Here is a 9,048-nt window from a genome sequence, read left to right as displayed (position 1 = left end):
TAGGTTCAACTTATAATTTATTAGAACCAAGGTTGTGGGCTCTGGGGAAAGCATTCTACCTTTGGGCACCAGAACTTCCAAACCCATTAAGCTCAAGGACACAGGGAAGGGAGGCAAAATTTTTCTAAGTGGGTTATTTCTTGTAATAGTGAGAGAGGATACTTCCACCTCAATCCCTGGTTTTCTACACCTGTGCATTCTCTGGATGGGAGAGGTGGTGCCCTAGGTTAGCTGTTACTCATTTTTTGTAGGACAGGAGCCTAACCTACAGGGTGTTGTCTGCCAAGTAGAACCACAAAGGAGGCTTCATCAGGCTGTTTTACTGCTATTTGCAGTGTAACAGGAAGCCTCTAAAATGGTTCCTTAAGATCCTTGCTTCCAGATATCCTTGCCCTTGTGCATTCCCCGCCCTTTAAATGTGGGCTAGACCTAGTCGCTTGCTTTCACTGAACAGAATACAGCAAAAGTGATGGGGTGTCACTTCTCAGATAAGATTACAAAGACTCTGGCTTCTGTCTTGCTGGCTTTCGCTTGCTCTCTGGTTTGCTTGCCCTGATGGAATCCAGCTGCTCCGTTGTGAGCTGCTCTCTGGGGAGGTCCACACGGCAAGAAACTGATCTCTCCAGCCAACAGCCAGCCAGGACCTGAAGCCTGCCAACAGCCATGTGAGCGAGTGACTCCTCCCCTAGTCAAGGCCTGAGAAGAAAAAAGCCCAGGCCTTTATCTTGCTTGCAGCTTTGTGAAAGACTCTAATCTGAGGTACCCAGCTAAGCTCTTGACCCATCAAGAAACTGAGAGATAGTGTTTATTGTTTTAAAATGCTAAGTTTTGGGGTAATATGCAATAGATAGCTAATATATCTGGTCAGCTCCTTCTGGACGATAGGGTATCTAGAACCCCCAGTGAATTCTGTAGTCATGAGTCCAATGTTATACTTCTGTTGTTCTTATAAAATGAGTTCCTTGCTTGGTGTGGAACACCATCATAATAGATAAAGCTCTTTTTACGTCCTTAAAAGATAATGTTGGTAAATGCATTGTGGGTAAGGAAGGCAAACTCTAGAAATGAAATGGGTATCTTTTCCCACAAAGAGGAAACCTTGCCTTCTCCAAATAAAAGGGTCCAATGTAATTATCCTGCTACCAAGTGGCTGTTGGCTCCTGGGGGAATAGAGCCACATTAGAGGCTTATATTGACATGACAGTCTTGGTGATGGTGATAGCTGGGGCAGCCTTGGTAAGGGGCAATCTATGTTGTTGGGCCCATGCATTCCATTCACCCCTGCTGCCGTGACCACTTTGCATGTGGAGTGAGCACAGGGTCATCTGGAAGAAAGACTGGCATCCCTCAGACAGGTCATCTCAGCCATCTGGTCATTTGGAACCTCATCTGCAGTAAGTGCCCTTGGTGAGTATATTCACAGGACACAGCTGTCTTTATACTCTGCACCCACTCCCAGAGATCCATCTACCTACCTCTCCCAGGACCTCCTTGTCACAGTCCCCTAATCCTGCAAGAGCCGAAGTCCTTGCACTACCCAAAGTTCTACCCACTTGGTGGACTTCTCATCACCACTATTTTTTAGGGTCACCCCTGAGCAGGTCTGTAAGTAGCGGCCAGACCATCTACTTCTTGCTGGTGTCAGGATGCTGTATGTATCTGCCCATTCACCTGGCCTGTCACTGTCATTTGCAAGAAGGAGGAGGAGAGGAAGAGGAGGAGGAAGAGAAAGAGGAGGAGCAAGAGAAAGAGGAGGAAGAAGAGGAGGAGGAGGAGGAGGAAGAGGAAGAAGGAGAAGGAGGAGAAACTTCCGTGGCCCTTAGTTATGGCTGCAAGGAGGAGTGAGGGCCGTGGGGCTCTGAGCCACTTGTTTAGACAGCGCGCTGTGCCTTCCAGACCACAGAGGCTTGCTAATCTATCTGCCTTCTATCTGCCTTCTCAGCTGGATATCCAAACCTTTTCAGTTCTCCTTTTGTTGGCAAATACTCTTTAGAGTCTCCAGAGGTAGCCAGCCTGCATAACCACCACTGTCACCAGCGTGGCATAGGCACTGATCTCAAAACGCAATACCCTCCCTGTGTGTCCCAGTCCATCCACTGCTACAGCTGGTGGTGATTCAAGTGACCGTGAGGGCACCACAGACCACAATAACCAGCGCTACCCCCCCACCTCGACACACACACACACACACACACACACACGCTTGATAAATGTGCCAGCAGCCCAGTCCCGGAATCCCATTTAAGGGGCTGTTTCCTTGGGCTGCTCTGGTACCATTTATGATCAGTGTCCTGGCAGAAAACAAATGGCACTTGGACAAAGGGGATTGAGGACAATGTCGTGACGGCACTGCAGACAAACGTGCGGCTGGGGTAGTGAGACACCCTAGGGCTGACAGGTGAAGAAGCTGCTACTACCCCTAGATTAAAGGAGGAGAAAGGAGTAGTTCCCGCACCCCAGAGGGGCCTCTAACTGGACGGGGGAGCTGGCTGCGGGGGAGGAGCGCAGCCACGGTCAGCCTGAGGCCTGGCAGGGAGGGGGGCGGCAAAACAAACACCCTGACCACTGTCTCATCGTGATGCCCAGCAGGACCCTGTGGGGTCCTCCCTGGTACAAATCTTTCCATGTTCCCTGTTTCTTGTTTGTGGGAAATAGGCTTCATTCGGCCTCCTTGATTTTCCCTGAGATCCAAAGGGCAGATTCAAACAGTTGTTAATCAGAGAAGGGAGGGAATACAGAAATGAAAGAGGAACAGTCAAGGAACAATACTGTAGCCATGGGGCAGGGTCCTGGCTCACCAGGCTGTTGCCCCCAGGATCCTACCCCTGCCTCTCCCTTGAATAGAAGCCAATTACTCTTACCTAAGTCTCAGGAGGCAAAGAGAAGAACTGGTTAGAATCTGTGAAGCCCAAGATGGCAGAAGATTTGACTTCCAGTGGACCTGGTGCCTCTTTGTATGTTCACTGAAATGTATTAACATGCTAAGTGACACACCCACCAGCGCAGTGACGGTTGGTGATTGCCATGACAAGCACTGGAGAAGCCCATTCTAGGACAGAAAAGAAAGGCGGCTGGCTCCAGCACACCAGGAAGGAGGACATGATGGCAGAAGCCTTCCATGGAAGTCCACGTGGCCCGAGCTACAGCCGGAGCTGTCCCTATTGGGCATCTTGGCTGATGGCTTTCCACTCAGGAGTTTTCTTCTTGCCTCAAGAGCCTTTCTTTCCTTCTTCTGAGCAATAGAGCAGCTGTTCACGTTGTCCCTCTGCCTCTTCTGCTGCTTGAATTCTTTCCTCGCAGGCGGCAAGGACCCACACTTTGGTGGGCTTCCTAACTTAGGGGCCCCTCTATCTGCTGGCCATCCCATTCTCCAGTCCCCTGCCCTTGTCTGCCATTGGTCCCTGGTCAGAAGTCAGTGGGCAAGAGAGACACAGATGCAGCGTGTAAATATCAGTCTCCTGGGTCACAGAGCGTGGGGAGGAGGGTGGCAGGTGGGTCTGGAGGGGCGGCCAGAGGCCATTCAGCACACGCCTAATGCCACCACAGATTAGCTCACCCTCCCAAGAAGGAAGGAAGGGGGCCTAAAGGTTAGGAGGCTCCGTTTCTATCGCCATCTTTGTTGAGTCTTCAGTTTCCTCACTCATTAAAGGAAACTTTGGTTAGTTTCCACGCTTAGCGAGCTGTCCCAGTACCAGTGGGGGTGAGGGCATAGGCAGGAGAGTGTGAGGGATGGATACAGCCATGGTGTGACGTGGGTCACAATTTCTCTTGAAGACTTGGGAAAAAATGATTATTTCTTTAAAAATCTAATATGAAATAAAATACCATGTTCTAATGAATTTTGGGAGGTGACGTTTAAGGAACACCTCCACTCTCTGATGGGGAAAAGTGTCCTTCTCACTTGCCACTGGGTGACTTTTGGTGGAGAAACTTGAGAAGCACCAGGTGATTCCACAAAGCTTCTCCATATCTGACATCTAGAGCTTCTTAGATAAATTTCCCCTGACCCCTGAGTTCCATTCCCTAAAGAGCCTGGATTTATTTTTCAAGTAACCCCCAATAGAGAAACTCTACTTGGTATGAAGGTACAAAAATGTGTGCGAGTCTTTAAGACACCTCAAAACATCACATCTCACAGTTCCGCCTAGAAATATCTGAGAGGAACGCCATGTTGCCTTGGTCAACCTCCTAAGGACAAGTTGCTGCATGGAGGGCTACTGGCTTCCTGGAAGGTCGAGAACTGGGTTAAAAAAGCACACAAGGTGAAAGGCCAGAAGACACGGGTAGCTGGGGATGTCCGAGCAGGATAAGAAAGGGACAAATGGGGGTAAGAGATGGGAGCAGAGGAGAGCTTGGCAGTTGGTAATGGGGGTGTGAAGGTGACCATGGAGGAGATGGGGCTTATCTTAAGGTATATACTGAATGTCATTGTTGCTGCAATGGAGCAAAAGGAAATAGACCTGAATCCATCTGGGCTGCCATTATTTGTCGGCTCTGTGTCAGGCACTGTGCTGAGAAATAATGAAAGCACTCAGATCAAGACAGATGAGTCCTTGGATGGCACTTACATTCTCGTGGGGGGAGGAAAGCAAAACGCAAGGAAACATTGATTCGTAGTTCAGATACTGAAAGGTGATGTGGATGAAGGAGGCTCTGTGAAAGGCAGGGGTTGGCAGACTTCCTGTCAAGCGCCAGATGGTAAATAGTTTCAGCCTTATGGACCGTATGGTCTCGTTTGCTGCTACACATACATGGTACTCAACTCTGCTGTTGTGACACAAAGACAGCCACAGGCAACGTGTGAATAAATGGGTGTGAACAGATTTTCCCCTTGGACCGTAATTTGCCAAGCCTTGGGACAGGAGGGTAGGGTGGTGAGGTTGGGCAGTGGGGGATGTTAAGCAAGGCCCCCCAGGAACCCAAATGATGAGAAAGGACCAGTCCTGGGTGGTCTGGGAGAAGAGCACTCCGGACAGAAGGATGGGCATGCGCAAATCCCCTGGAATAAAGGACACAGAATGTTCCGTGGATGAAATGAGGGCTAGTGCATCTGGAGTGTATTAAACAAGAGTAAAAGAAGTATGAGGTGATGTCACCAAGATAGGATGCCACTGAGTCTGGAGTTTTTCTACTTATGACGGGAAGCCACTGGAGGGTTTTAAACAGAGTGATGATCAGAGAAGCCTGTTTCTCATCAGAGAGAGCAAGTCCTTATTTACAGGGCACCTGGCACTGCTTGGTTCATGGAGCTAGCTCACATCTTCTTGGGTATTGGCTGCTAAGGCACTGTGCCTCCCAAGGGCCATCAAATCCTAAAACAGAAGGGATTATAGAAACAAGCTAGCACATCTCCCGTGCTTTACAGATATATAAACTGAAAGCCAGAGAGGTCAAAAGCTTTGCGCAAGATCACTCAGCAAGTCAGCCGCAGAGCAGGGACTGGACCCCGAAGGAGAGAGAAGCTTGGCCTGACGGCAAAGCAGCCAGTGTGTGGGATCCGGATCCAGTGTGGCAATGCCGCTTGGCCATGTCGGCACGCCCTCTATGGATGCCACGTGAGAGTTCTGGGGAGAGACAAGCTGGGAGAAAATCCTGAGCAGAGATTTCCAGGTGCTGTGGAACCGAGCGGTGGCCTTGGGTGCACAGAGAAAACACAAGCCACGTTTCAGATTCACATGACAATATATGGACCCATATCCTCCTCCATTCAGCAAACACGCAGCGCTACCTTAAGTATCTCTCTAATGCCTCCTCCACACATTGGTTTTTCTTGGAGTCGGTACACATGGTATCAGTGACCCCAGACCTGTGCCAAGGTAAGTTCTGGCAAGCGAGCACACGGGTGTGGGCAGGATGGTGAGAGATGGAAGGGCCACACCTTCCATGTGGAACACAGCGGGGCTGGGCAGCAGGGGGCCCGTGGAGCTAAGGCCTCTCCCCAAGCGGGGAAGCCAGTCTCACCAGGTCAAGACAAGGCAGCCTTCCTCTCCTTCCAGGCTAGGGCCCCAGTCTTGCCTCTCACACAGCAAAGCTACTTTTCTATTTTTAGGGCAACAAAAACTGCTACGAAATGTACTTTCCAATTTTAGGGTTCTATTTCTAGTGACCAACTGGAAAACTAGCTCTCATTTTGCATGTACATATTTGAAATCTGGCCAGTGGTTTCAGAGTCCACTTCCTGGAGAGGGTTTGCAGTTCCCAACAATGGCAGGCCCTTGCCTTTAGGAGAACGTCAGCCTGCATTGTGCAGAGAAGATGTGAACCTCCATGGCACCGACCTGACTACCTTCAGCCACAGGGAAATTTGAACCGTGTTTTGTTTCTCTCAGTGATTCATTGATGGCCTTGGGGCTCTCAGCTAATGAAGATGGGGAAATTTCAGGAAGTATAAGAAAAGTCAAAGTTCAAGAAAAGAGCAGCAATCCTGTCCTGGCTCTCTCCCAGTGGGTTCCATTCTGAGCAGGAATTATGGACCAGGATAGGGGAGGGGCTTGATGCTTTACTATAAACAAAACCGGACTTGAGATGGGCTGAGTGGGTCCGAATTACCTGCACCCGACGGGCACCAAGCCTTCACAGGAAAGGGGGGAAGGAAGCCATGGAAACCAACATCAACTGAAACATTAGGTGATCTTCACACCGGGACTGGTAACCAGCGCAGTTAAAGAGGGTCAGCTCCATTGGTCCAATATGACAGTCACGTAGCCGGCACCATTCAAATGTCTCCAACCTGCTTCCGCCCCTAGGGGATAGAGAAACTGGCGCTCTTTCCAGGGAGAGGACTCTAACCCCGGGTACACTTGGTGAGGCTGGGGAATGCCTGTGGAGGGTCTAAGGCCTGGCTTTTCAAGCTGGAGCACCTTTGTCCCTGAGTCTCTACACAAACTGTGACAGGTACACAAAGCAAAGGAAAACAGTGTATGTTTCGGGACCATTCATTTCACCTGCAGATCGGTGGTTAAAAAAATAATGTTACAGTACATGGGGTATAGGTGAGGCTTTTTATGACCACTTAGTGTGTTCTAAAGTCTCCTCACTATCGGGAAAATGTCCCACATGGGGTGGGGTTGGGGGGCCTGATGGATTTCGCTCTTTCTTCTTCCCGTGAAGCTGGGCTACCGGCTGTGCCTGAGGCCGCGTCATACGGACACACTCACGCAAGTCTTCAATTCAGCGGAAAGCCACGTGAGGGTGGAGGCCTTGGGGTACCCAAGTTTTAGCAGCATGGTAGCAGGGGCACCAACTTCCACATGCAGCAGAGGTGGAGCCTGGTGGGTATCCCGTCCCCAGTGGGCTCAGAGCCAGCAGCTCCATCTGGCAGCTGTGGTGTCTGTGTTCAAGGTCAATGACACTGGGGATTCTCTGGGGCAGGCCCCGAGGGGCGGCTGGGTGTGTTTCCTGTGTGCGGAGAGCTCGACTCTCTGGTTCACCTACAAAGTCCACAGTTGCCCTTCAATTCCTGTTCTGCCTGAGCTGCTGAGAACAGGTTCTGTCGTTTCCAACCAAGAACGGTAACTGCTCCACATGGATCTATGACGGAGCCAAACGCAAGATTCACAGGAATCTCAGAAATACACATGAGATGCCAATGAAATTTCACACCGTATTGGGAAATTTAGGCTAAATCTTTTCTACCCTTTTTGGTTGTTAGGGGCATTTTGGTGGAGATGTTTGAAAAATCCCTGACCTAAGAAAATCCCTGGCCTGGAAAAAAAAGGAAATAAATGAAGATAGGAAGGAGGCTGGACAAAGGGAAAAGAAAGCACAGAGGGGAAGCAAATGAGCAAAAGAAGTATTTGTGCACACAACTGCTGGCCTTAAAAAGGCTGAGACATACATTATCTCCCGTGATCCCTGTGTCAACCTTGTGGTTGTCCCCATTTTACAGATACGCACGTTGAGGCTGCAAGAAGAGACAATGGGACTTACCCAAGAATATGTAGATGGAAGGCAGCAGGGGAAATATTGAAGCCAAGCTGCCTCTGTCAAGTCCTGTGCTCCTCCCACACTGTACTACAATGGGGCATGTGCTTTTTCCCATCGAGTAAAGGATACGGAAGCTCAGAGAGTGAGAACCAGAGGGCATCCTTCCCACCTCCCTAGCATTCTTTCCCTCTAAAACTTATCCCCACCACCCCATCCAGGCCAGATGACTGGATCTTTGTGGCCCAGCAGGACAGTCTGGCAGGGGTAGCCCTACCCGGGCCCTACAGCTTCCAGTGTTGAAACCCTCCCCCTGGACAGCAGGCACTGTCCAAAGCCGGGTGTAAACAGCCCTTGGCCTGGAGCACCTTGGCTTCTTGTCCTGCTGGCTCTGGCTCAGCATCTCTGTGTCTTCCTCCTCTGCCCAGCCCTCTCATTACGCAGTGTCACAATGGCCGGGGCCTCGCAGACACACTGGGCTTTGTGTGCAGTGACACAGGCCCAAGGGGCCTGGAAATGGGAGCTGTGCTGCTGAGAAAACAGCATCTCCTTAGGGCATCACGTGCACCCCCATACGGCCGGTGTTCGCAGGGCAGCTGGAGGCTGGGCCAGGGAAAGAAGAGGGGAGAGCCAGGCCCACTGGGGGCCAGCACCCAGGAATTCTGGCCCTGGGCAGTTAGAGCCTGAAGTCACTTGTGGGTAAGGCGGAGAAAGCAGAAAGGGGATGAGGTGTGGGAAATTCTCCCAAAGAGTCCAGAACCAAATTGCTAATAATTGTGGCTGTCATTTATTGAGCATTTACTATATGCCAGGCGTTCTGTTAAGTACTTTACATATGCATTCTATCTTCACCAAAGCCATGAGGTAAGTTCTATTCTTATCCCTATTTTTCAAATGAAGACCCTGAGGGTTAAGGCATTTGTCCAAAGTCACACGAGTGGAGAAGGGCAGAGAAGAGACTCGGGAGCAGGTCTTGTGGACGACGGAAGCCATATTGGATTAAGTGCTTATGAACTACTCAGCCTTTTGAGTTCTAGATGGCTCACAAAGTGAACAGACCTTCCGGAACAGGGCAGCGCAGTGAATGTAAAATCTTTCAACTCCCTGTAGTTGTCCAGATATTGT

At 50.2% G+C, this 9,048-nt stretch overlaps 1 long non-coding RNA gene across 1 annotated transcript; it reads right to left on the bottom strand.

Annotated features, from left to right (window-relative positions):
- Nucleotides 1-8,289, bottom strand: LOC140699007 (uncharacterized). The gene is made up of 2 exons (XR_012077032.1): nucleotides 7,930-8,289; nucleotides 1-696 (listed from the first exon to the last, which is right to left on the bottom strand). It is a non-coding gene; the product is annotated as an uncharacterized lncRNA (long non-coding RNA).
- Between the last annotated feature and the right edge of the window lie 759 nt (nucleotides 8,290-9,048).

The sequence above is a fragment of the Vicugna pacos genome, chromosome 10 (genome assembly GCF_048564905.1).
Source record: "Vicugna pacos chromosome 10, VicPac4, whole genome shotgun sequence".
Lineage (NCBI taxonomy): Eukaryota > Metazoa > Chordata > Mammalia > Artiodactyla > Camelidae > Vicugna > Vicugna pacos.
This window is presented reverse-complemented; position numbering and strand designations above follow the sequence as displayed.